The following is an 11,421-nucleotide window of genomic DNA, read 5'->3' on the forward strand; positions in this document are numbered from 1 at the left end:
AGGTGTCAACCAAGTGTTCCTCCCACTGGCCGGTGGCGTCTGTGAGCATCTCAGTGTCAGTTTCCCACGTGTGTGTCCTGGGAAGGGCTGCCTGTCCTCTAATTTTATGAATTAAAAATACTTTTGCTACATTCATACTTTTTCTTTATATGGAAAATTTGAGGTGAATAGACTCCAATTTTGTAAGTAGACTCTAAGTGGCAGTGAAGAGACTAGTTTTGACCTTGTCACTCCCTTGGGGACCAGGTGTGGCTGCAGACCTTATTACCCCACACTCCTTCTAAGTTACTGCAGCTCCTGCAGCATCAGTTGTTACTTTTAGTGATTCAGACTGAACCTTTCTTTTCAGATGTGATGCATGCAAACACACACACATGGGAGATATGGATATATATATATGTGTGTGTGTGTATTCATTATGTGTACATATATATACATATGTGTATATATATATATATAATATATATATAATTATTTCCTTAATCTATAATTTCCTAAGTATTGAGCATACATGTATCCTCCCATTGCTGGAGAATGCAGGTTATTAAAAACATTTCACCAGGAGAGGGGCCAAGATGGTGGAATAGAGGGCGGCTGCATTTCACGTTGCTCCAGGATGCAAGATTCAAAAGAGGAGAAAGTGAGAGACTTGGGACCAACTCAAAGCCGCCGGGGGAGTCTCTCCCATTGGGGAGGCATCCCGGATGGGGCAGTAGCCCCAGAACACAGGGAACTTTGTGAAGTAGAGTTGCTTGGCGAGACGCCCCTCCCCTCCCCCCACTGGAGCGGTAAACACGGACAAGTGGGATCAACATAGAGGAGGCGGCTCAGCACAGCGCTTGGACTCGGACAACCACTGGGGCTCCGGGCGGCTGCCTGAGGAGGAGCTGCATGGCGAGCTGTTTAGACCCAGAACAACCGCTTCTGAACATCGGGGGACTGCCCAGAGGAAGAGGAGGAGCGCAGCAGGATGCTTGGTCTAGGAGTGATTGCATCAGAGCCACAGGCAGTTGCCAGAGGAAGAGCTGCGTGGTGAGCTTTTTGAACTCAGAGCAAGTGCTCCTGAACACCGGGAGGTTGCCTGGAGGAAGAGGAGGAGTGCGGCAGGTTGCTTGACCTAGGAGTGACTGCATCAGAGCCACAGGAAGTTGCCAGAGGAGGAGCTGCGTGGTGAGCTGTTTGAACTCAGAACGACTGCTCCAGAACACTGGTGGCCTGCCTGGAGGAGTAGAGCTGTGGGACGCTTGGTCTAGGAGTGACTGCATCAGAGCCACAGGTGGTTGCCAGAGGAGGAGGCGAGTGGTGAGTTGATTGGACTAAAAGTGACTGCTCCTGAACACCGGTGGCCTGCCTGGAGGAGGAGCGTGGTGGGTCACTTGGTCTCGGAGCCACCGGTCCTGAACAGCCGGGGGGCTACCCCAAGGAGGAGGAGGAGGAACAGGGCGGGTCACTTGGACTTGGAGTGACTGCCTAGGGCTTCGGGTGGTTGGCGGGAGGAGGAGACCCGAAGTGAGTTGTTTGGACTCCTAGTGACTGCGTCGGAAACCGGGCGGCTGTCCGGAGGAGGAGGTGTGTGGTGGGTCTCTGAGTCTCAGAGATATTGTACGGGGCTCCAGGTGGTGGCTCAGAGGAGGGGCTGCATAGCCAGGCGATTGGTGCAGAGCAGGGTCCCAGGAGCTAGGTGACTTCTTGCTGGAAGAGCCGCACAGAGACACGCCTAGGGGCGGAGGGAAGTTTCCAGGGCTGCGGGCAGATTCTCTGGGAGAGGCAGCCTAAGGAGACTTGCCTGCGAAGGGTGAGGCTCCCAGGCCCAGGACGTAGGTCTGGGCCCCTGGGATCGTTGCAGAGGAAGACAGCCCAGCCCAGGCAGTAGCTGTAGATTGAGGGGAACCGCTAGGAGGGCAACTGACCAGCAAGACGTCCCCACCGAGTGAGTCTTCCTGGCTGGGGGAGGTTTTCCCACAGGGATGGTAAAACCAGAGACACAGGCACAAACAGGCCTTGCCTCAGCCCGCAGTCTAGTTCCCCATTGGATGACCATTGGTCAACAAGTGGAGACACCTCTGACCACTAGCAGAGAATATACAGCACCTGAGGGTCACCACCCCTAGAGAGGCAGCTTCTTCATGGAGCTCTGCATTATCAACCTCCTCCAAGACTTCAGGCTACTGAAGGATAAGAGGGGATATACTAGCAATCTTCAGGGACATTATAAGTTGATAGAGGAAATCTGCAATACCTTAATGACCCACTGACTCCTGAACAATATGAGAAAACAAGGGAAGAAAATGTCCCAAACAAATGTAGATGTTACATCAATAAAATCCAACGACAGCATGGCAGAAGAAATGACAGAAAGGGAGTTCAGAATGTACATAATTAAAATGATTAGGGAAGCAAACGATGAGATGAAAGAGCAAATGCAGGCATTGAACGATCGCACCAATCGACAGTTAACAGAGGAAATTCAGGAAGCAAAAGATCATTTCAATAAAGAGTTAGAGACATTGAAAAAAAAACCAAACAGAAATCCTTGAAATGAAGGAAACAATAAACCAAATTAAGAACTCCATAGAAAGCATAACCAATAGGATAGAACAGCTGGAAGACACAACTTCAGATATTGAAGACAAAATATTTAACCTCAAAAACAAAGTTGAACAAACAGAGAAGATGGTAAGAAATCATGAACAGAATCTCCAAGAACTATGGGATATCATGAAAAGGACAAATTTGAGAATTATTGGGATTGAGGAAGGCTTAGAGAAACAAACCAAAGGAATGAACAATCTATTTGAAGAAATAATATCAGAAAATTTCCGAAATCTGAAGAATGAAATGGAAAATCAAGTCCAAGAGGCTTATAGGACTCCAAATACACAAAATTACAACAGACCCACACCAAGGCACATTATAATGAAAATACCTAACATACAAAATAAAGACAGAATTTTAAAGACTGTGAGAGAAAAGAACCAAATTACATTCAGGGGGAAGCCAATACAGATATCAGCAGATTTTTCAATCCAGACCCTAAAAGCTAGAAGGGCCTGGAACAACATTTTTCAAGCTCTGAAAGAAAATGGATGCCAACCAAGAATCTTATACCCAGCAAAACTTACCTTCAAATTTGACAATGAAATAAAATCTTTCCATAATAAACAAAAGCTAAAAGAATTTACAAAAAGAAAGCCAGCATTACAAAACATTCTCAGCAAAATATTTCATGAGGAAGAGATAAAAAACAAAGAAGCAAATCAGCAAAGGGAGGAATTATCCTAAAGGAACTGTCAAATAAAGGAGGAACCAAGATGTGTCAAAAATTTTAAATATTAACCAAATGACCGGGAATACAAATCATATCTCAATAATAACCCTGAATGTTAATGGCCTGAATTCATCAATCAAAAGACACAGACTGGCAGATTGGATTAAAAAGAAAGATCCAACAATATGTTGCCTGCAAGAGACTCACCTCATAGAAAGAGATACCCATAGACTAAAGGTGAAAGGATGGGGAAAAACATACCATGCGCATGGGCTCAGCAAAAAAGCTGGACTATCCATCCTCATTTCAGATAATGTGGACTTCAAGCCAATGTTAGTCAGAAGGGATAAGGAAGGACATTTCATACTGCTTATGGGAAGCATAAATCAGCAAGATATAACAATCATAAACAATCTATGCCCCAAACAGTGGCTCATCCATGTATGTTAAACAAACCTTTCTCAATATTAGAAACCAAATAGACCATAAAACAATAATTCTAGGTGATTTTAACACACCTCTTTCACCACTGGACAGATCTTCCAAACAAAAATCGAACAAAGAAACCATAGATCTCAATAACACAATCAATAATTTAGACTTAACAGACACTTATAGAATATACCATCCAACCAAGAGCGAATACACTTTCTTCTCAGCAGCACATGGATCCTTCTCTAAAATAGACCATATATTATGCCACAAAGCTAATGTCAGCAAATACAAGAAGATAGAGACACTACCTTGTATTCTATCAGATCATAATGGATTGAAGTTACAAATTAATGAAAGAGTAAAAAACAGAAACTACTCCAACACCTGGAGATTAAACAATATGCTACTATATGATGAATGGATAACAGAAGATATTAGGAAGGAAATTAAAAAATTCTTAGAGGTAAACGAGAACAAAGAAACATCATATCAAAATCTCTGGGACACTATGAAAGCAGTACTTAGAGGAAGATTTATTTCATGGAGCGCATTTAATAAAAGAAGTAAAACTCAAAAAATAAATGACCTAACACTACAGCTCAAAGCCCTAGAAAAAGAAGAACAGACCAACACCAAAAGTAGTAGAAGACAGGAAATAGTTAAACGGAGAGCTGAAATCAACGAAATGGAAACGAAAGAAACAATACAAAAAATTGACAAAATAAACATCTCTAGTAATAAGAGAAATGCAAATCAAAACCACCCTAAGATTCCATCTCACCCCAATTAGAATGGCGATTATCACGAATACAAGCAGCAACAGGTGTTGGCGAGGATGTGGGGAGAAAGGTACACTCTTACATTGCTGGTGGGGCTGCAAATTAGTGCAGCCACTCTGGAAAGCAGTGTGGAGATTCCTTAGAAAACTTGGAATGGACCCACTATTTGACCCAGCTATCCCACACCTTGGCCTATACCCAAAGGACTTAAAATCAGCATATTACAGAGATACAGCCACATGAATGTTCATAGCTGCTCAGTTCACAATAGCCAGAGTGTGGAACCAACCTAGATGTCCTTCAATTGATGAATGGATAAAGAAACTGTGGTATATATATATATACAATGGAATATTACTCAGCCATAAAGAATAATAAAATTATGGCATTTGCAGGCAAATGGATGAAACTGGAGAATATTATGCTAAGTGAGATAAGGCAATCTCAAAAAACCAAAGGAAGGATGATATCGCTAATAAGTGGATGATGACACATAACGGGGGGTGGGAAGGGTTAGTGTTGGGTTGGAGTTGGGTTTAGGGAGGGGGGCAGGAATGGAGGAAGGAAGGACTGTATAGAGGGAGGGGAGGGGTGGGAGGGGTGGGGGGGAAGGGAAAAATGGCAGAATGAATCAAACAACATTACCCTATGTAAATTTATGATTACACAAATGGTATGCCTTTAAGCCATGTACAGACAGAGAAGCAACATGTATCCCATTTGTTTACAATAAAAAAAAAAATTCACCATAACCAACTCAAACTCTCTCTGAGCATGTGTGCTTGTATGTCTGTTGAGTGTGTGCGTGTGTGTGCCTTCGTGCATGTGAGTATCATAATATCCAATATTTTCCATTGGAAATTGAGTCAGGAAATGCAATCTGCCATACTCCCAATACCAAAATGTCATTTTGATCAAATGAAACATTCTTTCATCTAGGGTTGAATGTTTCCACTAGGAATTACTGGTAAAATGAATAGATTCAAATCATGAAAGTGGATCAGAATACACAAACATATTTTAAATAACAAAGACTTAAGGTCTAATTATGTATGGAATTGATGAGTAAACATTTTAGAAATCAATCTCATTGATCATCCATGATGAAATGCTTTAGCACTGCCCAGAGAGACAGGAGCAGATTCTTGTCCACAGGTTCCAGCGGTGATGTCACACCTGAGTTGCCTCATAAGAGGGAGGTTGGGGAGGGATCCAGTCATCATATTCATCCTGAGGGTAGGTCCTCTTCCTCAGGATAAAGTCTCTCCTGATATGTGGCTTCATTGCATAAAAGACGTTGGCGTTCTTTGGAATCTTCATTTCTGGGGAGAGAGGGGTACAGGTTGGATAGGTGGTACTCGAGACGTGCAGAGCAGGACACCCCAACATCTGACAGCCTCTGCCAGCAAGGCCTGAGCCACAGACCTGAGAGCTGTCCAGATCAGCTCCAATACCGCCAGACACATCCTCAACAATCTTCCAGGAGGAAAAACTATGTCTAGGACTTCACCAGGACTAATGCCTGTTGCCTCCAAAGGCTTTGGGCTCCAGAAGATCACAGTTCATCTTGATTTTGCCAAAGTATACCCCTAGGGATTACATCTAAAATCTTACACAGATGACTCATGTGCTCAATGTTTCGCCCCCACCCAGTTCAGCAATGTTTTCTGGTGGGTTTTGGGTGAAGCACTCCATGTTGAGTGCTCTGATGTGATCATGAAATACTCAGTCAAGATGAAGAAAACACTAAGCAGTGGGAGAAAGTGGAAGAAAGTTGGGCATGGATGGAGGAAGAATTGAAGAGGGAAAAGCCCTCAGCACACATATATTTTTGCTGGGGGCTCCCCCCCTTTTTTTTTTTTTTTTTTTTTTTGCTGTACCAGAGATTGAATACAGGGCCTTGTGCTTGGGAGGCAAGCACTCTACCACCTGAGCTATATCCCCAGCCCTGGGGGCTCCTCTTAATCCTCATTCTCCTAGTAGTAGTCCTCCTCTTCTTCCCATCTTTCTCTCCTTCCCTTTCTCAGTTTCCTTATATCCCATTATATCACCTGGTTGGCAACTGCTCCATAGGTTGCAGGTGCCACACCCTCTGCCATAATGCACAGCCTCAGTTCAGAACCAAAAGGAATGCTATGAAACCCAGAGCCAAAACAGGAGTCCCCTGCTAATTTATTTTCCCCAAGTATATGACAGGGAGGAAAGTATGACCAACTGAGACACCTCGTGTTAACCATGTTCTGCCATTGTTGCTAGCCAGCTCCACGTGGACCAGGCATCCTACAAGGGAGGCCACATTCCAAATGCTGCACTACTGAGATCAATCATTCCAAAGACCAGGAAAGGAACAGCTTCACTTCCACATTTTCCTATGGTCCAGGGATGCAACAACCCCCAGTGGGTTTCAGATGGCCAGCGAGTCCCTGGTATGAACACCTGTCTCCTGCCGCCCTCCTCTAAAAAGTGCCTGTTCTCTATTTGGATTCGGATGGGTGTACCTGTGCTATGAATATCCGAGCCCACCAAGGTTTAGCCTTCTACTTCCAAGAACTCCACTCACTTAACAGTATTAGTGGATTCGGATATGAGAGAATGTTTCATAGGCTGGTTTTGGATGCGGTTTTCAGTGTGGACAGAAAGGGGATCATGGCTGCTGAAGGGTTTTGACTTACAGAAAGGAAAACAGCAATGGCATTAATTACAGGTCAGCTTTGTGGCACACGTGCCTAGGAAGCCCTCATCTGAGTTTAGTGAGGGAAAATAACCTGACTCTACTGATTCCATCTAGGAAAGTGGACTCAGGCACAGAAGGCTTGGTCATTTATGCAGTGTCAGACTGTTGAGGCTGTCTCCCAGTCTGTTCTTTTTTCACATTTAGTCCTGTTCCTGCTTGCTAGAATACTGACAATGCTCTGCACAGGGAGTGGATTTCTGGTCATGGAGAAGGCTTTCAACAGTACTGCTTCAGTCCACAAATGCACCAACTGCATCCTTAGGCCCTGTGTTCCCATCTTCCTCTGCAAACATCCTCTCAGTGAGCCCTGGGGGCCACATGACCCCTGCAAGAATGTTTTCTTCCTCACTCCTCAGTGATATCAGCATTGAATGCCTGTTGCTGTCCAGGGTTGGACACCTGGTGGGGAAGTACACTAGCCCCTGGGACTGATCAGAGAACCTAGAGACCTTCCCAGCAGTGCCAGTGTGTTTTTCTTTGTGCACCAGGCCCATCATACCTGTTTGAGTGTTCTTCTTGGTCAGATTCTACTCTTTTGGGCTACGAGTTGACCTGAGTGCACTTCTTCAATATGGCTCCCCACCATCTGATTGTCCCACTTACTGTGCTGTTGGGAGATGAGTTGTCCCAGTTCATAGTCTTCTTGCTCCTCCTCCATTAGCAAGTGATGTTCCACGGCCCTGCGAATGATGGCAGGAGCCCTGTCGTTGCATGTCACCTGCATCAACGTGGGAGATAGGTCTTGAGGAAATGAGCCTTGGGGTGGCTACCTAAGAACAGTGTCAGGGACATTCAGGGGGAAGTTCAGCTCTAAATACAGGGGCACCATCATTACTCACTACTCCACTACCTGAGGGTAGCCTCCTGGTAATTGTCTGGAGCCTTCCTCAGGGCTATGACACCAATCCTCCTACAAAGGTATGCCTGGCCCTGCCATTGCCCTTTGTGGAGCCACATTTCACTCAGGGTCTAAGGACACCACAGCCTGGGTAGAGAAAAACTCTCATGCCACCATGATGGAAGGAATGGACCAGTGACCTCCTCTCTCCCAGGGCTGTTGCAGAAGGCAGGGTGAATTTGGGGGTGGCCCAGGCAGAAACCCAAGAGACTTTGGTTGTGATTGCCAGGGCACAGAACACACTCAGAGGGAAGACCAATGATAGCCGTGAGAGCTCCTGGCCTCCAGAGGCTCAGTACTGCCTGGGATGGAGGAGGACACCTCACTCAGCCAGAGTGGCATGGGAATGGACCCCTGTACAGCACCTCCCTGGAGGTGGAGTGTGCTCCATCCACATGAATATCCTTTCTACAGCGAGACCCTCATCGCCCTGTTCAAGGGGTAGGAAGAATCTCGTGTTGCTCTCCTCCTCCATGTGCACCGGCATTCTCCATCCCACACAGTGCAGCCTGCAGCCTGCATCCTGCATGCTGTCCTTTTCTCATCTCGCACCAAGACGTGCCCCTGCACTTCTGGTCTGCACACTGCCATCTAACACACAGACTCCCTCACAAATGGGGGTGGAAATGGTCACGCTCTCCCTCAATTCAGGTCAAGCCCTTAACAGTGACCTCTCTCTTCTTTATTTCCACCTCTTTTTCCTGACCATTGACTCCCAATTCAAGAGGGCAAGAGTGGCCCATGGTATGCGATTTGTGTTTGCTCCCTGACCTGGGATAGCACCAGGGGACACCTCTTTCGCCAGTCTTACCAGGACAGTCTTGCCATCCTTTGCACTCTGGTGCTCTAGCCTGATGTTTATGAGGCAGCTGTCTTTCACCTGTTTCTTGGACCAGGGCCATGAGGATCTGCCCGTTATGTATCCGATGGCCCTGGATTTCTTCATGTGTTTTGTGGCCGTTGGCTTGGGTTTAGCTTTTTGAGAAGAGATGTGACTGGAGGCTGGGCTGATGTTACACTCCATGGCTGAGGCCTCAGAAGTTGATTCTGACAACTGTGGGGGATGGAATATCAGCAAAGACCAGAAACTGATGACCACCCCCACCTGTGCTCATGCAGGAGACAGCACTGCCAGCAGGCTTATCAGTATGCGCTGTGAATCCCTCCTGGTGTGCTCCTCCAGGTGGACCTGTACGAAGCTGCTGTCTTCTGCCTGCTCGTTGTAACGAGGCAGTAGGGAACTGCTGTTGGTGACACTATTGGTACCGGAGTTCTTGCTTTCAGTGGTCTGGGGCAGTGGTCTGGCTGCCACTGAAGAGCTGCTGCTCACAGCTCGTGGGATCCTGGGAGTCACTGAAGAAGTGGAGTCCAAGAACTGTGGGGGATGGAAACATCAGCAGAGCCCAGAAACTCTCAGCCACCCCCACCTGTCAGGGTGCTCTATGGGCATTCTACAACATATGTCCAGGAGCTGAGGCTTTTTGTCACCCTGGTGGATGTGAAGAAGCACCAGGGGTAAAGAGCAAGTAAGGTGGGTGTTTACCTCCTTTGTCTTTCTGTTGGCCCACTTCCTGGTGAGTCTTTTCCTGAGGACAAAATCAAAGTCCACGTGGGGATTGATGGCATAGAACACATTGTCATCAGCAGGGATCCTCAGCACTGGAGAGGGTGGGGCAGAGGTTGGAAGGTGAGTGACACTCAAGGAGTACACAACAGAACATGGCCCAAGACTGACAGCCTCTGGCAGGTCAGGCTTGAGCTCTAGTCCTGAGGACCTTCCAATCTAGATAATGTTGCACCGAAGGAATCCTCAGGGACTTTCCCTGAGGAAAGAGTATGCACAGGATCTAAACCAAACTACCGGCTTCCAACAGAAAGCACCCTGGACCCCAGGACCTCTCTGTTCAGTTAGAACCTACCACGGAGACCATGCTGGAGTTTGCATCATGATTTACCATCAGTCGCTCCTGTGTTGGAGCTGCAGTGATCACATACGGGGATCAGAAAATCATGTGATGGTGGATGCTTTGACCTTGCAGTGAAATAATCCAGTCATATGTGAAGACACTAATGGGAGGTGGTATAAATTTGAGGTGTGTTGGGCGTGGATGAAGGATGTCTACAGGAAGCTTGTGCCTTCAGGAACCATTTTTTTATTTTTTATTTTTTGAATCACCTGATTCTTCATTTCCTCCTCATCATTCTCCTTTGCATTCAGAGTTTATTCAAACCAAACTCAATTTAAATTTATGGGAGCACAGTGTCTCAGGCAATTAGACAAATATATTTAAAATATCTGATGAGAAAAAGAAACGTGGAGCCCAATAATGCAAAACAATGTTTATAATAGAGAAATCATGAAGTGGGAAGAATAACACAATTATTCTATCAGCACCTCTTGCTCTTGTAAACATTACTTAACACAAATGAAGAGGACTCCTCTGACAAACACCCAAAATAGCTTCTTGCTAGCATACAATTACCCCAAATAGTTAATTTTACAATGAAAAAGAAAGGAAACACTTGAGAAATTTTCAATTGTGATGACTTACAACAAGTCTTCATGAGATTACTAACTACTTTTGGGCAACTGATATCAGGAAGGTGAAAGGAAAATAAAATTGTACAGATCCTGTTTGGTAATGTACAGAAGTGAGAAATGTACAGGAGTTCATACCATCAATATAGGCTCCTTCAGAGAGCAGAACAATGCATATATTCAATCTGTTTCTTGTTATATTCTTGTTCTTTTTGTGTTTCTCAATCTTATGTTGTTGTTGTTCTTCTTCTTCTTCTACTTAATGATGTTCTTGTTCTTCATCTTCTACATCTCGGTGTGGTTTTCTTCATGTTCTTCGTCTTCATTTTTTCCTCCTTTAACTCCTTTTCCTTTATGTCCACCTACTCCTCTTCTTCTTGCTTCTCATCCTTCCTTTATCTCTCTCCAAGGCCCTTTTGCCAATCTGTGAAGTGTTCTATTGCTTCACACGTTTCTGCCAGATATGACCTCTGTCCCAAAACACTTAAATGGTGTCCATTCACACGAACGGAAAGATTGGAAGTGAGGTGCCTAAAGCAAGAATTCTTCATTCAAGAACTTTTCTCAATTACGTGTCACTGTCCTGAAAGGCTGCCTAAATAGACAGCCAGGCATTGCTTATCTCCTCTGCCCCTCATGGATATGAAGTTTACAAAGCCTGATGAGGTCCAGGGGAGGACACTGGATAGGGAGGCCCAGCAGTCCCAGGGTGGACTGATTTACACTCCCATCATTGCACTTTGTTTCTACAAATGGTTCACCATACTC

This window comes from Sciurus carolinensis, unplaced genomic scaffold (assembly GCF_902686445.1).
Source record: "Sciurus carolinensis unplaced genomic scaffold, mSciCar1.2, whole genome shotgun sequence".
NCBI classification, from domain to species: Eukaryota; Metazoa; Chordata; class Mammalia; order Rodentia; family Sciuridae; genus Sciurus; species Sciurus carolinensis.